At 42.9% G+C, this 24,857-nt stretch overlaps 1 protein-coding gene across 1 annotated transcript in view; it reads right to left on the bottom strand.

Annotated features, from left to right (window-relative positions):
* Window positions 1-23,865, bottom strand: part of LOC124610394 (carnitine O-palmitoyltransferase 1, liver isoform) — a 172,188-nt gene extending 148,323 nt beyond the window's left edge. Inside the window, exon 1 of the mRNA XM_047140155.1 lies at window positions 23,774-23,865. The gene's annotated coding sequence lies outside the window, so the exon portion shown is untranslated. The remainder of the gene's footprint in view (window positions 1-23,773) is intronic.
* Window positions 23,866-24,857: the final 992 nt, after the last annotated feature.

The following is a 24,857-nucleotide window of genomic DNA, read 5'->3' as shown; positions in this document are numbered from 1 at the left end:
ACGTGGTAACTGGTCTGTCGGGCGGTGACAAGGAAGTGGCAGGATCGTCGGAAAGTGGTCACAGTCACAAAGACCGTCGTCTAGCGACCATCGTAGCGAAGCCGCGAGATTGAGGGACGAGATCGTAAGGTCAAAAGCTGAACAGGTGCCATGGGCGGCATTGAAGTGGACAGGAGTACCGTCACTGAGGAGAGACTGATCAAGACAGGAAAAAAGCCAGAAAGCCCATACCAGACGACGTGGTACTTCTCCACAGGAATTAGTGTGCAATGAAATTCCCAAAGATGGAGGGAGAGCTGGTGAGTTAAGATGATCACCTCAAGGTATGTAGTGTCTTATCTGAGGGTAAATAAACGTTACAATTTGTGATCGCTGCGGTCGCCTGTAAACGCAATACTATTGCCTCCAATGTGATACTTTTGGGAATCTACTCACTGATGACATCTGTAGGACCCAAAGCACAGATCCCTCAAGATGCTCTCTCGGGACCAGTATGGTTCCAACAGAATACACGTTAATCCTGTAGACCTGGAGTATGGTCGTCAGCGAAGTGTGTTTCTTGAACAGTAGGATATTAGTTGTAGTTCTAGCAGGTGACGGTAATATCAAATGTAATTACACTGAATAATCACGTTAAGAGTGTCCTGATTAGGCGTGAAGAGGCAGGAAAACAGTTTAAGCTGTCTGTTAGTAGTGGGGATGGAACAACTTCAACGAACATTGTTCGGGGTCCGACAGCTTGGGGGGATCTGGCGCCCACACGGTCACCGGAGTAGCTTTCACGCGAGATTTTTTCTTTTTATTTTTCACTGCTTTTGGCAGTCGAGTATCTTGTGAGGACTTATCACCTGTGGGTGTAGCTGCGGAACAGGAGTGGGCAGCTCTGGGATCCACAATCAATGACTTCGTCAGCCAGTGGTTGGTGTCGCGTCGTAGTCAGTAGGTTTCTGCAGGTAAAGTTCCCAAAAGTGAACGCCAGAGGAGGATGTTGTTTTTCGGCCAAGGCCGGAAAGCCGAGGTTCCTGCAGATGATGCTGCAGTATCCACTAGAGGACAGGGCTTATCGCCTCCACAGACTGATTTGTTTGCTGACGATCTTGCCACAATAGTGGCGAAAGTCAATATCGTGGAGATAAGATACAAATAAATGTATTTTTTTCCGAGATTCGAAACATGAGAGGCGATCAGATACCTTCAGTTGCTGTGTATTGCTTACGTTAATTAGGGCATCACATTTCGGTGATCGAGGAGTGTGGACTTTCGCGCAAATGTCACAAACAGGTGGTAGCACACACAGCGAGTTTTCGTGAGGTGGCCGGCCACGCTCTCCATAAATCGTGCTGCGTGGCGGGTGGGAAATACGGCTTTACACCGCAGCCGGAAACCATGAAACTGACCTCCTCTGGAAGTGAATCCTCCTCAAAAGCGACTCTTGTCAACCTGGTCGCCCGGCAGGCGTCTAAGTACACTTCGTACGAAGTAGATTTTTCACTTCTCCAAGTGTCGGAGCGTAGTTCTTCATTTCTCTGCAGTGTTCAGTTCCAATAAAACTTAAACTATGCACCATGTTCTGATGGGGTATTATGGTAACAGGTACATCAAGTTGTAACAAGAGAATAACGCCCGGGATTGGGTAGGATCTGCAGTCAAAGACGGTAGCACTTCGTAGTTTACTAAGGAAGAGAGCTCGCCAAATAAGTTTTCATTATTCTCCACAAATAAAACTGGCTTAGTAGAGCGAAAGGACCCTCCGTCTGTTCAGGTGCCAAAAAGGAACTGAGGAGGGACGTGCCTTGGTTATGCTTTCCTCCCACGGTATGGCCAAGGTGGGAAAGTTCCTTGGATCGTAAAGATCTGCACTGGATTGTGGCCTGTCTGACGAGACTACCATAGATTGTGGGCATCGGCAGATACCTTTGGCCTTTTCGTGACATCAAATATCGGCCCTGATACCTTAAGGGCTATTATCACTTTTTCATCTTTGCTACTGTAAAACACTTCTCTTCGACTGAGCAAATGCGCATAGCTTCTAAAGTATGCACTTTAGAGTCCATATTCACTATATAATGTTTTCTTGTTTTGGTGCAAACTACCTCATTCCAAAATATGATAATCAAAGAGCTTCCAGTAGAATAAATTTGTTTCACAGTATCTAAGATGAACAATTGCTCATCGCTCTTAAGGTACGCATTTCAGAGCCTATGTTTTCTAGACGGTTTGGTTTCGAATGATCGTTCCTGTCGTATCACTGAATATTCACCGTTCCTCATGCGACACTCTATGTAATGAAATACTGTAGTGATAAAGTCAGGATTCATTATAGGTAAAAAAATATTCTTCACTTACAGAGTTATACCAGTCATGAATATCTGACATTCATTTTGTGCTACAAAACACAGGTGGCTCTCCAGCTCTTCTATCAAGGTATAACGTGCCCTACAAAGAATCAAGCTTCCTAACATATCTTTTTGGCTTGTCTATTGATGGGAACATCATTTTTTCTGAACAAGCACATATCTTTGAAGCACAATTGTTCTCTCTATGAATTTACATAAAAAAGCAACATTTTCTTTTTTGAATGATAACGTTGACATGAGATGAGGCCGTTCTCGGATTATACAGAAGTAAAGCTATCGTTACATGCAAGAAATGGAGACACTTCCTTGGAGAATTGATCCTCGGTCAAACATCATGAAAATTTTATCATATTCACTTGACATCTTTTTTTTCCCCTCTTGAAGACATATGACAAGTTAAAATTGTGCGCTGGACCGGGACGTGAACTAGGATTTACGCCTTTCGCTATCAGTGCTGTTTCTGTTATCCGAGCACGCCTCATGGACAGCCTTGAAACTTCCACTTGTTCTTGAGTTCGTCTACATAATCTTACTTTCATTCTTGCTTTGAGCCAGCGCTTGATTCTCAAATGACCACCACGTACAGTTACAGTAAAACTGCTAAGAGAAGCTACAGTCTTTAGATACGGCTCATGTATTTACAGGTCTAAATACAGTCAGAAGAATGTTTGACAGCATCTGCAGACTCAATCTGGAGTTTTTTTTCAGAATCGTCAATATTTCTCAATCATATATTTTGACACAAGGTAATTAAATCTTTAGACTCATCTTTGAAGAATATACCGGAGCTACGTTTCAAAACTTCGGAAGCATGCGTGTTCTTTTTCGGGGGATAGAGATTTAAGATACTTCTCTACGTTAATTCCACTTTGTTCTCTATTTAAAACTTGTATATCAATTCAAAGTAACACAGTGAGACGGGACTCCCGAATGGCACTATATGATCACCACATTTATGTCAACTAAGGTGTATGAGGACTGCATGGCAGACTGTACGAGTGTTAGCAGTCCTATAACATCTACTTCGTGTTCTGCATGTGAACTCGCAGAATGGGGGATACTCATTTTTGTTATAAACGACAATAGCGTTTTATGGTAATAGATACAAATGTCTCCGAATTTAAAATTCATGTTATGTATATAGACAGTTCATCCATTCCGGAAATAGAGGATCTTGACGAATTTTGAGTGTTGTCGACATTGATACGGGCAAGATATTGGTCCCACGGATTCCAAGACTTTCGAGAGTGTTTTAATTTAACGTTTGAAGTCGTATTACAAATGACAAAATATTTTTTCTTGTGATATAATTATAAATTAACAATTTATTGCTTTTTTCCTTTACTTGTATTGCGAACCATTTCTTCTTGCCAAATTTCATGATTCTACGTCACGCGGAAGTGTCCTATACGCTTAATGCGTGAGATGCAAGTATCAAAATACGAAACAAATTGCTGTAACTTTTGATTACAATAACTTAGAAGCTAACGTATATTGTATCGCCAAGAGACCACAGACCTTAGTATGTGAAAAACTTCTACTTGTTACGTCTAACCGTTCCTGAGAAAAAAGGGTTTTGAACAGTCGGACAGACAGACAAACAAACAGACGGACACCAAAGTGATCCTGTAAGGGTTCCGTTTTTACCGACTAAGATAAGGAACCCAACAAATTACACGTTCTCCGCTAATCATACACCGATGAGGCAAAACATTATGACAATCTGCTTGTTTGTCCGTCTTTGGAACGAAATATGTCACTGATTCTCCGTATCATGGATCCGATAGTTTGTTGATGCCTAGGTTTGTGGAGGTATGTAGCATTAGATTTCTAGCACAGGTCATGTAACTCACGTAAATAACGTGATTTGCGTACATAGTGATGGCCCCCGATAGCGGCCTAGATGGGTTTCATAGCATTTACATTAGACGAATTTGGTCGCCGAGGCATCAACATGAGTTCACTATAACGCTCCTCAAACTACTGTATCACGGTTCTGGTTCCGCGACACGGACAACTGTACTGCTAAAAGATGAAATCGTCGTCAGGGAAGACATCAAGCATTAAGGGATGCAGATGGTTCGCAGCTGTCAGCGTGTCTTCGATTACTATCACAGGTCCCATGCAACTACAGGATAATATCCCCCATAGCTGCTCCCACCAGCCAGCGTGCGGGGCGCGCTGCACGTTTCGAGCCGCCGTTCACCTCGATGATGCATTTTGTGGAGACGACCAGCGACCTAGTGTAGCAAAAATGGGATTCACCCGAAGAGTCGATTCGTTTCCATTGATCGACGGTCGAATCCCGATGGTTCCGTACCCAATGCTGTCGTAATTGACGATGTCGTTCGGTTAACGTGTGTACACTAGGAGTGGTCTGGAGCGGAGCACCATGTTCAACAACGTACGATGAACGGTGTGCTCTGAAACACTTGTGCGTGCACCAGCATTGTGCTCTTTCGGCAGAGATGCTACGTACCACCATCTACCAGCAGCCAAGCCTCCAAACCCCACTTTCTGTGAAGAGTCATTGCCCTTCTACCTCTCACCCTAGATGCTGACGACAGTAGCACGTGAATATTCGATAAGCTTCGCCGTTTTCGAGATACTCGTTCACAGCCTCTCCGTAATAATAATCTGCCCTTTGTGAAAGTCACCATCATCATCGTTTTCCCGTTTTCTAACTCCAGTTTCCCTAGTATGGTGTACAAGCGCTCGCAATTTCCTTCTGTCTTCATACATCTTCTGTTCCAGGACAACTTCCCATTTGTGTCCTTTCTCCTCCACATGTGATCTTACAGTCTCTATCCAGCGTTTTCTTAGAATTTCCCCGTGGTTTTCTTCCTACGAGGTTCAGGTTGAAACACACTGTGGCAGGTCTTTCGCCGTTCGTTCTCATATGCCCACACCACTGAAGCCCGTATTTCCTTATGACACTGGTAACTGGAACCTCGATACCAGCTACTTTTTTCTATTCATGTCATTCCCCATTTTGCCCTTTCTAGTTGTCTGATTTATAGTTCCAATGAATTTCATTTCTGTTGCCTGAATTCTGCTAAGGCCATTGTTTACACGTTTCTAAACCACATGTAAGGATTGGTACGAAATAGTTGTGGTGCATGAGTCGCTTTTGCTTTTCGTGGCATTTTATCTTCACAGATAAGATATCTGATTCGACTGTAAAAACTGGAAGCTTTCTGTGTCCTGCTGAATGCCTCCTGCTTAATGGTGTTGTCTTTCGACATCACGCTTCCTAGGAACTTGAAATTTAAAACAGATTTTACTTTGACTCCTAGAAATATATGAGAGTTTGTTCCTTGCCTGTTGATGATAACTTCTACTATCTTTGTTTTACTTATTTTTAACCTGAAAATTTTAAATGTGTTGTTCCAGTCATTAAGTTTCTTCTGTGCGTCAGCTTCTGTCTCTCCCCATACTATCAAATCACCAGCAAAAACTAGGGCGTTTCGTTCGCTGTCTATTTTCTTGATAGATCTTATGATCTAGTCCATTACTATTACAAACAGGAGTGGTGATAGGGCACTTCCTTGTTGGACACCTCTCTTTGTTTCAAACCATTCTGATCGTCCGTTGCCTATCTAGACACAGCTGTAGCACATTTGGTGTAGCTTCTTGACTGTAACAGTTAGGTAGCTTGGCAGTTTTACGTCATCCGAACATTCCCATGCTTGTTTCGAAGATCACTATCATTATATTTTTCAATATCCAGAAATATGATCACAAGATTTCTTCTATATTCCCAGTACTTTCCTGTCAGCATTCTTACTGCAAAAATAAGCTCCATAGCACTTCGGTCTTTCCTGAATCAATTTTGTTCTGCCTCAAGCAAAGGATCTAGTACCTTACCAAATCTCATTTCTATGATTTTTTTCTAACGGCTTCAGGGGGTGTGACAGTAGCGTGATGCCTCTGTAACTTCCACATTTTCGTCGATTGCCCTTTTTGAACGGAGGAATGATGACCCCTTTACTCCAATCTTCTGGGATTTTTTTGTTGTTAAAATCACCTATCTCAATTGCAGCCCATATCTTCGGTAGGGTGACCCCGTCCGTGTCTGCTCTGCTTACGTACTTTTGTTACCGCGTGACGTGCCCGCAACGTCACCAGGCTGCAAATACATCGCGGTGGGCAGTGGCCATAATATTTTGGCTTATCAGTGTAGTTTTTAACGAGGGGTATCATTTTTTGTCAACATACCGCACGGGAAAAGCAAGAGATTGTGTCACCCAATAAGTATTTTCACGTCTTCCCGGCGCCTAAACACGATTATTATTGCGTAAGTTATCGTGCTGATATACAACCACTCATTCTGAAATTAGGCAGAAACAGAGATAGCGTTTGATTTTGATTCCTCCTCTGATCATTTCATAGAGTTTCTATCGCTTTGTCTATGGAGAGACAAATTTTTGTGGCAATATCCGTAACAAGTACAGGTATGCATTTTATTCAGTATACATGTAGAAGTACGCTACACCAAAGGAACTGGGCATAACTATGCAGTAATTCGCAATGTTTTCGTTCACGCCAGTTCGTAAATATGAGTAAGAAGTCATAATTATATTAAACACTCGTTCAGGCGTTTATTAGTAGTATTACACGAAATTGCTTAACAAACCGCCCATAAATAACCGATAAAGGGTAGGCCGTGCGTTGCGCATTTAGGTGGATAGAGTATCTTGACATCTACGATGTAAATGAGTTCCTTTCTACAATAGTTCCTTGGAGCCTGTTTAAATTTTGGCGCCTTTTTTTATATTCATTCGGATCTTTACTAAGAGATCCACACTTTCAAATAAGCTAATGTCATTAGAGTTGTTGACGGTTCAGCCCATAACATGACAATCGTACAATGTACCTGTAGATTTACTATTGTCAAATAATGATTATATAGCACCTTTCATATGCCACAGATACGAAGCACTCACCGTAAGTAACGTGGAACTCTACTCACGCAATCACAAAGGAAAAATTATCTGACAGTAAATGATTGCAGACACAGAAACATCTCTCCGTCCACTAGACTTAGAACTACTTAAACCTAGCTAACCTAAGGACATCACATATATCCATGCCCAAGGCAGGATTCGAACCTGCGACCGTAGCAGCAGCGCGGTTTCGGACTGAAGCGCCTAGAACCGCTCGGCCACAACGGCCGGCTAGGGAAGGGTGATTCGAGGTTAAATAACGGTAACTTATAAGACACATCATACGCGAAGCATACAGAATATTGGCATTCTGGAATAAATTATATTTTTTCCGGGAAAAATTGTGTTGACATATTTTCACAAACCTACAATTCATGTCTCAGTTATTCTGTAGATAAAGATCATGCAAGATCGTAAAAGTTTCTTGTATTTCCCACCTCCTCGATATCAGTTGCGTAACGTTCACTGCAAAGGACAGCAAGCGGTTCGCCCGAACTCAACAATTTCTACCTGCAGCCAGAAAACTAAACACTCGAATTCGGCAAATCTTCCCAAAGCGCCTCCTGAGCGGCTCGCGCGAACTCAGCAACTTGTAGCTGCTCGTGGCAGAGCAACTGCACAAACTCGCTAACTCTTCCAAACCTGAAGGGAGCAAGTGCACGACCTTTGTCACTATTTACAACTGTCTAAAGGATATTGTACATACTGGACCAAAAAAGATGTAAAAGAAAATAAATCACACATAAACACAAAAATTTTATTACAGATTTCACATAAATATTTCCTGAAAACAACTGCCTTTCTTTTATCTTGTATGAAACACGTTTCACAAATTCCAATTTGCCAATTTCACCATTTCTGTGTAAATCTAAGTTCTGTTGCAGGAAAGCTTGCCTCTCTTTGGTTTTTGAGTCCGTCTTGATGATGCGGCCATTTTTTGCAGAGTTATTTCTTATGTAGGCATCAGTTTGTTCATGTTTCGGACATGTCACGAAAGAGAAGATGTTTGGGTGAGGAGGTTCTTACATTATCAACAAATTCGGTGACGAACAAAATCATCAGGAACATCTTGCGGATTTACAGAACTAATCCCAAATACGTAATGCAGCCACTGGCCTTTTTCACTGTTCTAGTCTTTGTGCACCAAAGCCAAACCATCTGAAATATGTAAGAAAAAGTAATGTTTGTGGAAACCAAAAAGGCAGAAGTTTTTTAAGATCCACAGCTTAAGCAATGTACACAACCCTTGGTAGCGTGAACGACATACAGCTGATTTTAGAAGTAACGTAATTTTAGGAATAATGGTAGTACAGTATCTTTTAAAAAACGGCAAATAATAATATTCTATACTAATTATGATAGTTATCGCCCAACGGTTATACGGTTTTCTTACAGCAACTACAATTGTACTTACCAAGATTCAGCCAGATAAAACCGACAACCAGTATTTTTGTCTGATGGAAAGGCAACTTTAATACTCTTATGGATGGTTCGTTCGAAGAGAATTACCAACGTTTTTGGATTAAAAGATTTGCCTATTCCCACATTCATCTCGAAAACATTGTATAATTTTCAAATATGATTCCGTCCTATCTATTACAAGGCTAAACACTTATGGTACGTATTAACGTCCAGAGTTACTGTGGATCGTTAATAACTGGAGAAAGTGTTTCGCTGCATATTGCAAAGTACCAACTGTCAATACTGTTTTCTGCTTACATTGGTATTGTAAATTGGAGCCGGCTGAAAAAACAAGACGACAATTTTCCGTATCATTATTAAGAATTGGGGAGAAGAGGAGTTTGTGGCACAGCTTGACAAGAAGAAGGGACCGGTTGGTAGGACATGTTCTGAGGCATCAAGGGATCACAAATTTAGCATTGGAGGGCATGGAGGGTAAAAATCGTAGAGGGAGACTAAGAGCTGAATACACTAAGCAGATTCAGAAGGATGTAGGTTGCAGTAAGTACTGGGAGATGAAGAAGCTTGCACAGGATAGAGTAGCATGGAGAGCTGTATCAAACCAGTCTCAGGACGGAAGACAACAACAACATTAAGGACAAAGGCTTCGCCTTTCGTAGACGTCACCTCCGTCTGCGACAATGCACCTTGAACTTCAAACGGGGACTTCGGCAGTTTCGGCACACACTTAAAAAACGAGCGCGAATAATATACTTACATCCTTCTTTGTTAATGTCTTCACCGTTGTATGGCTGTCATCTACTTCGATGTGTATAAGCTTAGATGGCCTTTCATTCAAAGCTTTCCCTTTTGTTTTAACCGTATTCGATAACATTCTTCTGTTATCGAGTGTTCTAGCTTACAAAAGAGAGATTCCACAGGTGCCTTCCAAGCACGAAAATAAGTTGTAGCTCCCTACTGTAAATCATTTAACAGATCAATATGAATTTTTACTACAGCATCGTCATCCACGTTCTTCAGTTCCTAGAACTCTTCAAGGTCTGATTTTATAACCATCGCAGGTTAAATGTACATTACCACAGTCACAAAAAATAGGTTGTAAAACGAGACTTCCTGCCATAGTTTTCGCGTGGAAGACTAACTTGAACTACACAACGAAACACTATGAGATTCTGCACAGATGTTAAGAGAGTTGCTGTCGTTCACAGGACAGACGAGTTCAATTGGGGGCCAGGAACACCACACCTTTTGACTTAGATCTAAGGTCAGGCTGTGCAGCTACCTATGTACAGAGTTGCAGAGTTCGTGAGTGCGATTAACTTACCCTTTCACAGTACCCTTCTTGTGGTCATTATGAGTTGCCAAGTGCGAGACTGCCCACAGCAACTGAATCACACAGACGTGACCATTTTTCTTACTTCTCCGTCACAGTGGTAGGCACACGTGTCAGTCAATCCTGGACGACGCGATGGACTCTGTCCTCAAATCTGTGTGTGGTTTCTGAGAGGAGATACAGCCTAAAGTGTAGCAAGGCAGCCCGTCTAACGCCCACCTAGCGCCGTGGCTCCTGGCTGCAATAGCGGGTGGCCTTTCACTCGGGCGATTATGAAAGACCGTGACAATTACCTGCTGGCCGCAGCCAGCCGGCGGAAAAAAGCTACCGCGTTGCTGAGGCACCGGCCTCCGCATCAGAGTGTTGAGACACTCATTACGAGTCAGGAACCGAGCACAACAACAATCTTTCGCAGTAACTTAGATTAATACGCAGGAACGCAGACTACTGTACTGTAGACTTTATAAGGCCTGCTCAGATAGAATATAAAGCATGTATGACAGTGACAGATCTACAGATCACGAGAAAACGTTTTTATTAAGCAAACACACGAAAATCTAGCCTGCAGATCTTTTACAAGTTCTGAAGATTCAAACTGTAGTTTACCTTACATAGTGTTTTGACCGTCATTTCTTGAAGTCGTTAGAAACCAAACATCTACACTCTAATATAACTGTCCTATATTAATAATAGCCACAAAGGACTTGGTTCTTAGGTTCCGAATTTCTTCCAGTTACCATCCTCTTTCCTCTCCCAATAGTTTAAGAAAAACTGTTAAGCACTCGAGTTTGAGATAACTATCTCACAGTTGTTCATCTGAAACTTGAGGTAGATTAACTTTCTTAATAGCAGAAACAAAATAAAGCTTTATGTCTCGATATTACAGTAGCTCACATTTCAATGCTCATCGACAGCCTGTACAACAATGTGATCCCTCAAATTTGTTTCACAATTCTTAAAGACTGAATGTTTCTTTTTTCTCCTCCTGTTCTTCCATTTCTTTTTTCTTGATGATGAGAACTTACGGAATAACCCGCTCCGATTTTCTTTATACTTATGGGATTCCAAAGCTATTCCCAAACAACAATTTCCTAAAGCACTGTGATGCAACTCGAAAAAATGGCATTCGAAGATCTGAATATTTCCCAGCTGTTAAGTAGAAAAGGTCTCAGCATTCTTAATATAATTGCCGGTAGCTGACTGCATTGCGTAAAAGTCTTATACTCGCTAAGTCGTTCGTTAGAGTATTGTCCGTTTCAGTTGCACTCTATATTTATTAGCAAGCAGAAATGGTAATTAACAAATACATCATAAGTTTTTAATTAAAATAATATATTTTATTTTTAATCGCTGACAGAACAAAAATAAAATTTTATACGGACTTGTAGACTGTCGTACTGTTCTAAAAAATATGATTAACACTGTTCAATCTGTAGAAATAAGAAATTATTTTCTATCTGATGTTTCGTATTTTTGCATCAAATTATATATATATTTTTTTTTTGTACATGGGCTTATTCATCTAATAAGAGAGAATAAGAATATATTACTTTTATTAAAATTATGATAAAGTATTTGTTAATTAAATTTTGTGTTTGTTAATGAACATGGAATTTAAATAACTTCTAGGTAAAATGACATTTACGTTACACATTAAATTGCCGGAACTCATGTTCGTAGTGCATAAATAAATGTGTTATATATAGCCGCGCTTCGAAATCTAATCATCAAAGGTTTTTTTGTCGTGTTGTGCTTACATGTAAAGGCTTGAAGCGGTTTTGCTAGGCCAGTCAAATATCGGTTCCCAGATCGTCAGTTGTTTGACACAAATTGTGTCTGGAAATCAGCAGTTGTGGTTTCTGATATAGTCAGCACAATGGCCGTTTCTCTTCAAATAAATATTAGAGGTAGACAACGTCACGCTCGGTCTAATATTTCTACTTTTCCTCTACTGCAAGTAAGGTAACTGAGTCCAGATCAGATGAAAATATTTTTTAAAAAACGACGTAACCTAAGAATCCAAACACGTTTCACAAACGGTTGTGCGTTTACGTGGGAGCGGAAATCCGATTCACAAGTCGAAACCGTGTTCCGAGAAAACGCATTGGTGTGTTTATAGGACCAACCAGAAGCAGTATTGGGAAGTCGATTTACGTAATACGGCTCTGGGAGCCCCACGTGAAAATAGTGTAGGAAGACAATCGAAAGAGGCCAGTCCGTAAGGTCCCCTTGATAGTGGAAATATTTGCTTTTGCTCTAGATTTACGTAGTACAGTGATCATCCGCTTCAACATTTCCACTATTTGCTGTTCAAATGAATTTCGCCTGTTTATGTCGTAAAAGTTAAGATACGTCGTACGAAGTTAAGAAAGCATAAGATGACGCCAATAAGGCTGAAACGAACATTTTACCTTGATGTTGCCACCTATTGCTAAGCCTTATCTGAATCTGACTGGTACAACTCTTTGAAGCGAAACAAAGGTGCGATTTCTTTTTCATGTTGTTGTTGTTGTGGTCTTCAGTCCTGAGACTGGTTTGATGCAGCTCTCCATGCTACTCTATCCTGTGCAAGCTTTTTCATCTCCCAGTACCTACTGCAACCTACATCCTTCTGAATCTGCTTAGTGTATTCATCTCTTGGTCTCCCTCCACGATTTTTACCCTCCACGCTGCCCTCCAATACTAAATTGGTGATCCCTTGATGCCTCAGAACATGTCCTACCAACCGATCCCTTCTTCTGGTCAAGTTGTGCCACAATCTTCTCTTCTCCCCAATCCTATTCAATACTTCCTCATTAGTTATGTGATCTACCCATCTAATCTTCAGCATTCTTCTGTAGCACCACATTTCGAAAGCTTCTATTCTCTTCTTGTCCAAACTACACTCCTGGAAATTGAAATAAGAACACCGTGAATTCATTGTCCCAGGAAGGGGAAACTTTATTGACACATTCCTGGGGTCAGATACATCACATGATCACACTGACAGAACCACAGGCACATAGACACAGGCAACAGAGCATGCACAATGTCGGCACTAGTACAGTGTATATCCACCTTTCGCAGCAATGCAGGCTGCTATTCTCCCATGGAGACGATCGTAGAGATGCTGGGTGTAGTCCTGTGGAACGGCTTGCCATGCCATTTCCACCTGGCACCTCAGTTGGACCAGCGTTCGTGCTGGACGTGCAGACCGCGTGAGACGACGCTTCATCCAGTCCCAAACATGCTCAATGGGGGACAGATCCGGAGATCTTGCTGGCCGGGGTAGTTGACTACACCTTCTAGAGCACGTTGGGTGGCACGGGATACATGCGGACGTGCATTGTCCTGTTGGAACAGCAAGTTCCCTTGCCGCTCTAGGAATGGTAGAACGATGGGTTCGATGACGGTTTGGATGTACCGTGCACTATTCAATGTCCCTTCGACGATCACCAGTGGTGTACGGCCAGTGTAGGAGATCGCTCCCCACACCATGATGCCGGGTGTTGGCCCTGTGTGCCTCGGCCGTATGCAGTCCTGATTGTGGCGCTCACCTGCACGGCGCCAAACACGCATACGACCATCATTGGCACCAAGGCAGAAGCGACTCTCAACGCTGAAGACGACACGTCTCCATTCGTCCCTCCATTCACGCCTGTCGCGACACCACTGGAGGCGGGCTGCACGATGTTGGGGCGTGAGCGGAAGACGGCCTAACGGTGTGCGGGACCGTAGCCCAGCTTCATGGAGACGGTTGCGAATGGTCCTCGCCGATACCCCAGGAGCAACAGTGTCCCTAATTTGCTGGGAAGTGGCGGTGCGGTCCCCTACGGCACTGCGTAGGATCCTACGGTCTTGGCGTGCATCCGTGCGTCGCTGCGGTCCGGTCCCAGGTCGACGGGCACGTGCACCTTCCGCCGACCACTGGCGACAACATCGATGTACTGTGGAGACCTCACGCCCCACGTGTTGAGCAGTTCGGCGGTACGTCCACCCGGCCTCCCGCATGCCCACTATACGCCCTCGTTCAAAGTCCGTCAACTGCACATACGGTTCACGTCCACGTTGTCGCGGCATGCTACCAGTGTTAAAGACTGCGATGGAGCTCCGTATGCCACGGCAAACTGGCTGACACTGACGGCGGCGGTGCACAAATGCTGCGCAGCTAGCGCCATTCGACGGCCAACACCGCGGTTCCTGGTGTGTCCGCTGTGCCGTGCGTGTGATCAATGCTTGTACAGCCCTCTCGCAGTGTCCGGAGCAAGTATGGTGGGTCTGACACACCGGTGTCAATGTGTTCTTTTTTCCATTTCCAGGAGTGTATTTATCGTCCATGTTTCACTTCCATACATGGCTACACTCCATACGAATACTTTCAGAAATGACTTCCTGACACTTAAATCAATACTGGATGTTAACAAATTTCTCTTCTTCAGAAACGCTTTCCTTGCCATTGCCAGCCTACATTTTACATCCTCTCTACTTCGACCATCATCAGTTATTTTGCTCCCCAAATAGCAAAACTCCTTTACTACTTTAAGTGCCTCATTTCCTAATCTAATTCCCTCAGCATCACCCGACTTAATTAGACTACATTCCATTATCCTTGTTTTGCTTTTGTTGATGTTCATCTTATATCCTCCTTTCAAGACACTGTCCATTCCATTCAACTGCTCTTCCAAGTCCTTTGCTGTCTCTGACAGAATTACAATGTCATCAGCGAACCTCAAAGTTTTTATTACTTCTCCATGAATTTTAATACCTATTCCGAATTTTTCTTTTGTTTCCTTTACTGCTTGCTCAATATACAGATTGAACAACATCGGGGAGAGGCTACAACCCTGTCTTACTCCCTTCCCAACCACTGCTTCCCTTTCATGTCCCTCGACTCTTATAACTGCCATTTGGTTTCTGTACAAATTGTAAATAGCCTTTCGCTCCCTGTATTTTACCCCTGTCACCTTTAGAATTTGAAAGAGAGTATTCCAGTCAACATTGTCAAAAGCTTTCTCTAAGTCTACAAATGCTAGAAACGTAGGTTTGCCTTTCCTTAATCTTTCTTCTAAGATAAGTCGTAAGGTCAGTATTGCCTCACGTGTTCCAGTGTTTCTACGGAATCCAAACTGATCTTCCCCGAGGTTGGCTTCTACTAGTTTTTCCGTTCGTCTGTAAAGAATTCGTGTTAGTATTTTGCAGCTGTGACTTATTAAGCTGATAGTTCGGTAATTTTCACATCTGTCAACACCTGCTTTCTTTGGGATTGGAATTATTATATTCTTCTTGAAGTCTGAGGGTATTTCGCCTGTTTCATACATCTTGCTCACCAGATGGTAGAGTTTTGTAAGGACTGGCTCTCCCACGGCCGTCAGTAGTTCCAATGGAATATTGTCTACGCCGGGGGCCTTGTTTCGACTCAGGTCTTTCAGTGCTCTGTCAAACTCTTCACGCAGTATCATATATCCCATTTCATCTTCATCTACATCCTCTTCCATTTCCACAATATTGTCCTCAAGTACATCGCCCTTGTATAGACCCTCTATATACTCCTTCCACCTTTCTGCTTTCCCTTCTTTGCTTAGAACTGGGTTTCCATCTGAGCTCTTGATATTCATACGAGTTGTTCTCTTATCTCCAAAGGTCTCTTTAATTTTCCTGTAGGCGGTATCTATCTTACCCCTAGTGAGATAGGCCTCTACATCCTTACATTTGTCCTCTAGCCATCCCTGCTTAGCCATTTTACACTTCATGTCGATCTCATTTTTGAGACGTTTGTATTCCTTTTTGCCTGCTTCACTTACTGCATTTTTATATTTTCTCCTTTCATCAATTAAATATAATATTTCTTCTGTTACCCAAGGATTTCTACTAGCCCTCGTCTTTTTACCTACTTGATCCTCTGCTGCCTTCACTACTTCATCCCTCAAAGCTACCCATTCTTCTTCTACTGTATTTATTTCCTCCATTCCTGTCAATTGCTCCCTTATGCTCTCCCTGAATCTCTGTGCAACCTCTGGTTCTTTTAGTTTATCCAGGTCCCGTCTCCTTAAATTCCCACCTTTTTGCAGTTTCTTCAGTTTTAATCTACAGGTCATAACCAATAGATTGTGGTCAGAGTCCACATCTGCCCCTGGAAATGTCTTACAATTTAAAACCTGGTTCCTAAATCTCTGTCTTACCATTATATAATCTATCTGATACCTTTTAGTATCTCCAGGGTTCTTCCATGTATACAACCTTCTTTCATGATTTTTAAACCAAGTGTTAGTTATGATTATGTTGCGCTCTGTGCAAAATTCTACCAGGCGGCTTCCTCTTTCATTTCTGTCCCCCAATCCATATTCACCTACTATGTTTCCTTCTCTCCCTTTTCCTACACTCGAATTCCAGTCACCCATGACTATTAAATTTTCGTCTCCCTTCACAATCTGAATAATTTCTTTTATTTCATCATACATTTCTTCAATTTCTTCGTCATCTGCAGAGCTAGTTGGCATATAAACTTGTACTACTGTAGTAGGTGTGGGCTTCGTATCTATCTTGGCCACAATAATGCGTTCACTATGCTGTTTGTAGTAGCTTACCCGCATTCCTATTTTCCTATTCATTATTAAACCTACTCCTGCATTACCCCTATTTGATTTTGTGTTTATAACCCTGTAGTCACCTGACCAGAAGTCTTGTTCCTCCTGCCACCGAACTTCACTAATTCCCACTATATCTAACTTCAACCTATCCATTTCCCTTTTTAAATTTTCTAACCTACCTGCCCGATTAAGGGATCTGACATTCCACGCTCCGATCCGTAGAACGCCAGTTTTCTTTCTCCTGATAACGACATCCTCTTGAGTAGTCCCCGCCCGGAGATCCGAATGGGGGACTATTTTACCTCCGGAATATTTTACCCAAGAGGACGCCATCATCATGTAATCATACAGTAAAGCTGCATGCCCTCGGGAGAATTACGGCTGTAGTTTCCCCTTGCTTTCAGCCGTTCGCAGTACCAGCACAGCAAGGCCATTTTGGTTATTGTTACAAGGCCGGATCAGTCAATCATTCAGACTGTTGCCCTTGCAACTACTGAAAAGGCTGCTGCCCCTCTTCAGGAACCACACGTTTGTCTGGCCTCTCAACCGATACCCCTCCGTTGTGGTTGCACCTACGGTACGGCTATCTGTATCGCTGAGGCACGCAAGCCTCCCCACCAACGGCAAGGTCCATGGTTCATGGGTTCTTTTTCATACATGAAACAATTATCTGGCTATTAGCGCTTCCCATGATTAGTCCTTGACCCATGAACAGTGAGCAGCTGGTAATCCACCACAAGAATAACCCACAGGAAGTCCAAATAATCGGCAGACGTGGACTCGTCCATGCGCGAAAAGTAGCAGGCGACTCGTAGACAAACCTCTCCTTTATAATGCAAAGCGACGTCTGCTGGCTGATGCCTCCTATGGGCAGTCAGTGTTCTCAATGTTCCCTCTGTGAACCAAGTTCTCCGTGCTTTAGATTTCACACGACGATTGGTGCAACTTACAGGACGCAGCTCGCAGCGAAGGAAGGAAACCAACAATTTAATGAGATAGTAACTTCATTAACGACTGAGATCTATCTCGGGTGGGCCGCGCGGAGTGGCCGCCTGCTTTGAGGCGCCATGCACGGATTGGGCGGCCCCTCCCGCCGGAGATTCGAGCCGTCCTCCTGACATGGGTGTATGTGTTGTTGTTAGCATAAGTTAGTTTACGTAGTGTGTATGACCTCAGAAGTTTGGTCCCTTAAGAGTTCACACAAATTTGAACATTTTCTGTCTCGGGTGGTGGAAAAGGACTTAGGACGACTAGACTGAAATATACAGTATACATATAGCACTTCGAAAATGAAGCGGTTAGCATCAAGCACGGAAATAATCAGATGTCATGAGTGATTGGCCGTTTCTTAGGAAATTGTCCCAGAGCCTCTATAGCGTCACTTATAGAAATCACGAAAATCTTGTAAAAACGTCCTACTGAAATTATGACTACAAAGTTCCGGCCTACTAAACCAGTGTTTAACTGTTATGCGACGATTCCTGCAAGAAGTAAAAACTGTTTCAAGTTTAGTAATAACTAGAGAAAACAGAGATGTTCGAAATGACATTGTTGTTGTAGCGCCGTCAACATAAGCAGCAAGCTAGCATGACACGGTTGGGAGGCGCATACGATGTGTCAGGAAGGCGGTGACGGTGACTTTTTTCCTTCCTTTTAATTTTTTCCCCAGCAGACAGCGGTGCCAGCGAGCCCTGGATGTGGCAGCAGTGCGCTAGGACACTCCCCGGTTAAAGTACAGCGGCGGGCAGCGTTGCCATTAGGAGACGGAGTGGCGGCAGGATCGTCGCTTCCACAACGCGCAGTCGAGTGACCTCGTGGCAGCGCAACAGGAGGTGGCCAAAGGTCGGGCAGCGGCCACGCGGAAGTGGGCGTACAATGCGGACGCCGCCGGCTCACACGCTTTCCGGAGAAAGCTCTCCCCCACTCCAACCGCGACGAGCGCGTGCGCCCAGTGCACTGAAGCGTACAGGAGATTCGCAGGGGCCCTCTGTCGTCAGAGTTCATCAGCCTATTTCAATGTCGTTTGTAGGTATTCGCCGTATTTACCAACACGGATGTTCACTGTTTACGTCTTCCACAATTTAATGTTCTCCACTGAGACCGACATGGCATTTAACACGGGTTGTTGTTGTTGTTGTTGTGGTCTTCAGTCCTGAGACTGGTTTGATGCAGCTCTCCATGCTACTCTATCCTGTGCAAGCTGCTTCATCTCCCAGTACTTACTGCAACCTCCGTCTTTCTGAATCTGCTTAGTGTATTCAGCTCTTGGTCACCCTCTATGATTTTTACCCTCCACACTGCCCTCCAATGCTAAATTTGTGATCCCTTGATGCCTCAGAACATGTCCTTCCAACCGGTCCCTTCTTCTTGTCAAGTTGTGCCATAAACTCCTCTTCTCCCCAATTCTATTCAATACCTCCTCATTAGTTATGTGATCTACCCGTCTAATCTTCAGCATTCTTCTGTAGCACCACATTTCGAAAGCTTCTATTCTATTCTTGTCCACATTATTTATCGTCCATGTTTCACTTCCATACATGGCTACACTCCATACAAATACTTTCAGAAACGACTTTTTCACACTTAAATCTATACTCGATGTTAACAAATTTCTCTTCTTCAGAAACGCTTTTCTTGCTATTGCCAGTCTACATTTTATATCCCCAGTCGATTTAAAACATATAAGTTACGAATCTATCTACAACAGCGTAATTTTAGTGATAATGAACCATGTTCAACTGCGACTCCATTCGTTCTTTATGACTGATGTAGAGTTAGAAATATCTGAAATGTATTCGCAGTTGCGAATATGGGCAACCATCGGCTGTATAACGGAACGATGACAATGATAATTTGTGACGGACTGGCATTCGAAACCGGATTTCCCACTTATCGCGAGCGGTCGCCTTATCATTTGGCTACCTAAGCTCAACTCAAGGCCAGATCCAAACTTCGTATATGTGTGTACACTCTGTACTCTTACATCCATTATGTATATTCCCGTACAGAGGAGTTCGCTTACCAAACTTCGGCGGATAAATAGGATATTGCAGTGCCTGTGTCATTCCGAATTACGAAGTAATGTTCCTTCTGACATGCAAGCACTGCAATATCGTGACACCGCGCAAGCGACTTTCAAGTAAAATGTCTCCCTGTACGGGAATATACATAATGGATGTAAGAGTACGGGCTGTAAAACGCATGGTTGACTACGTATGGAAGTTTGGGTCTGGGCCGGCCGTGGTGATCGAGTGGTTCTAGGCGCTTCAGTATGGAACCGCGCGACTGCTACGGTCGCAGGTTCGAATCCTGCCTCGGGCATGGATGTGTGTGACGTCCTTGGGCTAGTTAAGTTTAAGTAGTTCTAGGGGACTGATGACCTCAGATGTTAAGTCCCATAGTGCTCAGAGCCATTTGAAACATTTCTGGGTCTGGCCGTCAGTCATGCTCGGGTAGCCAAATGGAAAGGCGACCGCGATAAGCGGGAAATCCGGGTTCGAGTCCCGGTCCTGTACAAATTTTCACTGTCGTCATTCCATTATATAGCTGATGATTGCTCACATTCCAAAATGCGAATACATTTCATAACGACAGTAGTAGCCTGCATGCACGTCCGAAGGAACCTTCTATCTTAATTCGGAATAAAATAGGCCTCGCAGTATCGTTAGTAATATGTTTTCTTCTTAATTTTGCGACTTTTACTAACTTTCGTTGATGCCAAGTTACATCCCGGCGCCAAGCTTGCTACCTAAGGTGGTCAATACGAAGTTCAGATTGTTTCTGAACCACTGTTCACTCTGAGCGATACGGCTGGTACTTGCCAAAAGATATTGGCCGTCAGTTCCGCGACCACTGCATTTACCTTTTGTCGTAAAAAGTTATGATTCAGGTGGCTGTGTGAAATGACATGAAAATAATTATAATGCCACGAACAAACATACGGATTCTCACCACAGACACAGCACCTGCTCGTAAAGAGAGCTACACCGTATTAAAAATTATAATACTCTCTCTTCGTGACATTGTCTTAACGATGTCTGTGTTACATCCAGTAGAACTTGCATTTTTGTCGGCTGGAACCGATATGTGCAAAAAACTTAATTCAAAGAACAGTTAAGATACTGTTCACCTGTCAGCAGTTTCGACGCTCGGGGTCGGGACCTCAAAGTCATTAAAACGGATAAGCCACGCTGTAGAAAAAAATAAAAAATGCTTCCTGCTGGTTTACACACTTTTTCCTGGATTTAATCAAACAAAAAGTGGGAGATGCTACAATACATGTGCTCCTCGACTGAATCAACAAAGCGTGTTTAAATCAGATGCCAGAGGGCAGTGTAACTTCATTACTCATATTAACATGGCCTGGAAAGGAATTATGAGGCGCTCTCTCTCTCTCTCTCTCTCTCTCTCTCTCTCTCTCTCTCTGTCTCTGATTAGCGTCTCATGTGTATATTTTTTACAATGTTACGACGTTTCAGTTGCGTAGGTATTGCGCTTTGTCCAGTGGCAGCATTGATATCGAGATTTTGTTATGAGCCTATGGCGCAGAGGTCAATTTTTGCTCGATAGTTCTGAATATCGGTAATAAATTATAAGAGGCTAGATCGCAGCAATTAAACAATTATCAACTTATCTAATGTACAGTTTCTAGGGAAAATGGTTTGAAATAAGACGTACCTGCACGTCTACTGTGCAAAATGATAATTTTCATACCAAAGCATTAATAAAAGATGGATGTAATGTGGAGGAGCAACTCCTTTAAATTCATTGAATAGTAATTTGTTTTATTTATGTATTTCCAATCTTTGAACCTCAGCAAAATGATAATGAGACGGTGGAAGAAAAGAGATTGTCCACACATGCGATATTCTAACAATCAACATACATATCCATATGCCGTACACCGCAGAGCAATTGAATTATGGACACGGACCGGATATCAAGTATCACAACCGCCCTTAATAGCCCAGTTAATTAAGATCAAAAACGGTTGAACAGATAGAAAAACCGTTTAGTCACAATTTCTACAGCGATAGGGAGGGGTGGGGGGGGGGGTCATGAACAACGCACTATAAATCCCGACCGTTGTGGAGTGGACTTTTAAAGGTCATTTTTTAAGTTTTTCTAGAATAGCTCGAAAACTGCGTTTTCTAGCGAAAATGTTTCCCGGTACGAAATTAAACGATATTCAGTTACCTACAAAAGGGGTCCTATTCATTTTTTCTCAAGAACTATTAAATTCCACGTCAGGGAATGGAAAAATCGTAGATTTTAAAAATTGTGTTTTAATGATATAAAATTAATGTTTACTGGTAAATAAAATGGGTTAAGAACAAATAGTAAATGTGCGTATCACATCTAAGTGGAGTACAAGCATATTAAGGATAAACTGTGTTCTGGGGGTGTAACAGGGTGAAAAGTTGAGTGTGGGGGGGGGGGGGGGGGGTAGAGGGCGAAAGTACGAGGGAAAGTAGGCTGCCAGATTGTGGGCATGCACTTCCCTTTTTCGTAGGTCTGCAAACGGAAGAGCAAGCAGGTGATTCCCCACTCCATCTATCCCCCAATGTCACAAGAAGCGACTACAGGGTGTTCCACAAAGTTATACCGACCTCCGCAGCATGCCTTATGAATCGATCGATGGTGACATTGTGCGCAGACAAGCCCGGCGGTGTTTATTTTCCACAAAATGCTTTATTGCTATATGGAATACAGATATGAGTTATTAATGATACTAACGTAATACTGTACTTAGCTGTGGTACGCACATTTAATGTTTGTTCTTAACCCACTTTATTTAGCAGTAAACACTATTTTCAGTAATCTGCGACTTTTCCATTTCTTGAAATCTGGAAATTAGTAGGCCCAGAAGAAAATGAATAGAGCCGTTTTATTTTATTTCATACCAGGAAACATTTTCGACAGAAGTAGTGGTTTTCAAGTTATTCTAGAAGAACGTAAAGAAGTGACTTTCAAGGTCCCATTCGCTAACGCTCACATCCACCTCTCAGAATATTTAGTGTGTTCTTCATGACACTGCCACCTACCAGTGTACTCAATTCTGAGACTAAATGATTTTTCCTCCTAATTTTCCTCCGTTGGCTGGATTATAAGACGACCGCGAGGCGTCGTGGCGGACTCCACGAGACAGGGAAAGCGTTGCAGATTCATCCAAATCCACGACTGATCAACAATCTCACTTGATGGTGCCCCAGATATCCTTGATACGATCTAGGCGAAGTCATCTATGGGTCACACATGTAGTATGTTCCTTCGGCCTATGCCAGTGAGAGACTATTGCAGACTTATCAAGGACCCCACTTCCATTTATCACCCATCAGCAAACAGTGTCCAACATTTGCCTATACGACGCAATATTGGGAAGTGAGAAGCATTATGTCAAGTGGTTTTCGATGTACTTACAACCTCCTGTCGGCGGAAAGTCATCAGCCCAGTCCACCTTTGTCCAGCGCGTCTAATGGCGGTGCTCCAATGCCCATGTTAATGTCAATGCCCAGCGGTGGACAAACGTACGGTTGTGCGTGCTATGACTTCTGTACCCTGCAGCCAGTTCGTGTTTCTGGATAATACATGGCTGCTCACCTGTTGTTGCCCCGCCTTCCACTGCGGAGTAATTTGCCGCACTGTGGCCTTCTAACCAACCCCCTCCTTCCTGCAGTCGAGGAAGTCATGGTTCACACTGTTATTACAAAGACCAATATAATGTTTGGCAGCTTCCCTGCCGAGTGGCATGCCAAATTATTGCATTCACCGCAGTGGTAGAATTGCTCTAGCCTCAACACGAGAACTGTTACTAGTTCAATTTCTCACGAATATACACTTCTAACATATAACTTTATTGCTGCAAGAAAAAGAGCACAAAAGACTGTTTCACACATAATACTATCATAATGTAGTTGTGATATTAACGAAATTTTAGGTATTACAATTCCGTATTTTCTTCCAAACTGATACTTGCGATGCATCGCTAAGCATTATTTTTGGGAACAGTGAAATGAAAGATAGTTTTTGTATTACGTAAGAAGCACAAGAAGACAGTTTTAACAACCGAAGACAGTGACCGAAATTATCGTTACAAGTATTAAGTATTTATACTTGGAGCAGTCTTCCCGTATGCGTTACAACACTTACAGTGAAACTACAATCGATATTGTCCGAAGGTACAAAGGGCTGCACCCGTTCTCTGCTAGAGGACGAGTAGAGCCTCCAGCATCTCCACATATACCTAAAAATAAGGAAGAGCAACTCACACACAACAATCAGCGCGCCACAAAGTATAGTAAATAAATAGACTGTAGGCAGTTGTCAGTGCGGTTATAAATTCACTGACATAGGACTGTCGTCTATGTCTAATAAAAAGCAAGAAAAACTGATAGTTGAAACTAATCATAGACGGAAAAGCTGATTTACAAATTCTCATGACTAGGTTGCAACAGTACACACACTTCCAATGACGGCACCAGTCGACGGTTCCTAAAATTTATGTATGTATGTGGTGCAATCAAGAGGAGCTATGGGAATATTAGGTGGGAAACAACGTTTAAATTGCTCCATTAAATTTCGGGAATGCAGCCGCATAAATTCTGCTTCTTCTTCTAATATTTCGGCTGTATATCTTTCAGCCATCTTCAGAGAGAGCCGTACGACTGACGCTCCAGCGCTCGCTCCATCCTTTTAAACTCGCGGCTGCATTCCCGAAATTTAATGGAGCAGTCTTTGCGCCGCGAAAACCTGAAGATTCACATCAAGTACCTCTTCGGGGAGGAGATGATTTTATGTTTTCGACGACTGGACAAGCTACGACATTTGAGAGCGAGATTATTGAGCTCTTTAAGTTTTTTTACTGAGGTGCCGTGACCATGGCATAATTCCGAGGTTTGCCAGGTTAGTACATTTTATAAAATCGACTTCCATGAATAAGATTTTATTTAAAGCTGGTTCTGCTATCGTTAAGGAGAGGATCCGATTTACACGAAGGAAGCTGGATCTTGTTTCTCAAGAACTTTATCGTCTGCACCTGAAGATGTCTGTGGAGTTACCCAGGGACTCTTGGAACTGGATAGAGGGTACAACATGGGCCAAATCAGACTGGGTTAGTGAGGTAGCGACATCAAGACAGACTGCAAAGTTCAGCCGACTTGAGCCATCTCCACAGCAAGAAAGTATCATTCGACGCTCCGTCATTAATATGACGGATAGAGATTTGGACGACGCT

The sequence above is a fragment of the Schistocerca americana genome, chromosome 1 (genome assembly GCF_021461395.2).
Source record: "Schistocerca americana isolate TAMUIC-IGC-003095 chromosome 1, iqSchAmer2.1, whole genome shotgun sequence".
Classification (NCBI taxonomy): Eukaryota; Metazoa; Arthropoda; class Insecta; order Orthoptera; family Acrididae; genus Schistocerca; species Schistocerca americana.
Note: the sequence above shows the minus strand (reverse complement) of the source record. Positions and strands in the feature narration are given on the sequence as shown.